The 842-nt window shown below is 45.2% G+C and overlaps 1 protein-coding gene across 5 annotated transcripts in view; it reads left to right on the forward strand.

The window, feature by feature from the left end:
- The window catches only part of ROBO2 (roundabout guidance receptor 2), a 787,363-nt gene that overhangs the window by 676,392 nt on the left and 110,129 nt on the right, over positions 1 to 842 (forward strand). The window lies entirely within an intron of this gene.

The raw sequence follows: 842 nt of genomic DNA on the forward strand, positions 1-842 counted from the left end.
TGATTGTAATATCGCCTTATTTACCCTGCTGGTGCCCTAGGCACTGTATACAGTTGGTTTTCTGAGTATCTCAAGTCAGTATTTCCCAGCTATCCAAGCAGATGGGTTTACTTCTGCCAAAGAAAAGCTGCATGCAGGCAAAATAGAGACAAAAGCTGGCATTATCATCTTTTTCTTTTGAAATGACTGTTTTTTATTAGGGTTTTCCATGGTAGATCGGTTTCCTGACCTGAGGGAAACCTAGAACTTGATACCTCTGACATTCTTTTAATGTGTACCATGGGGATGGTGGCAAAGGGCAGGGGTGGGGGTGGGGGGGCACATGCAACAGAAATGAACTCAGATATTTTGCTGCTTTAAAGTGATTCAGGAGTTTGGTTTACTTGTATTAATTCAACGTGTTTTTGTCATTACAGCTTTGAAGCTATTTAAAAAAATGTGCTGTTTCTAATATTCTTGATGCTTTATAACCTCCGCACCAGCGCTGTTGGGACTCTCAGCAAAGACTGCTAGATAGAGAGGGAAATAAAACATAAGTAGTGTCTCACATTTAGGACGTTCAATTTGGCTGGGTATAGACATTCATAGTTTCATAGTTTCATAGTTTCTAGGGTCGGAAGGGACCTGAGCAGATCATCTAGTCCGACCCCCTGCCATGGCAGGAAAGAGTACTGGGGTCAAACGGCCCCAGTAAGGTGGTCATCCAACCTCCTCTTAAAAACCCCCAGGGTGGGAGCCTGCACCACCTCACTTGGAAGCTGGTTCCAGACCCTAGCCGCCCTGACCGTGAAGTAGCGCCTCCTGATGTCCAACTTAAACCTTCCCTCCGCCAGCTTGTGACC

The sequence above is a fragment of the Gavialis gangeticus genome, unplaced genomic scaffold (genome assembly GCF_001723915.1).
Source record: "Gavialis gangeticus isolate Ggan-Ray unplaced genomic scaffold, GavGan_comp1, whole genome shotgun sequence".
Classification (NCBI taxonomy): domain Eukaryota; kingdom Metazoa; phylum Chordata; order Crocodylia; family Gavialidae; genus Gavialis; species Gavialis gangeticus.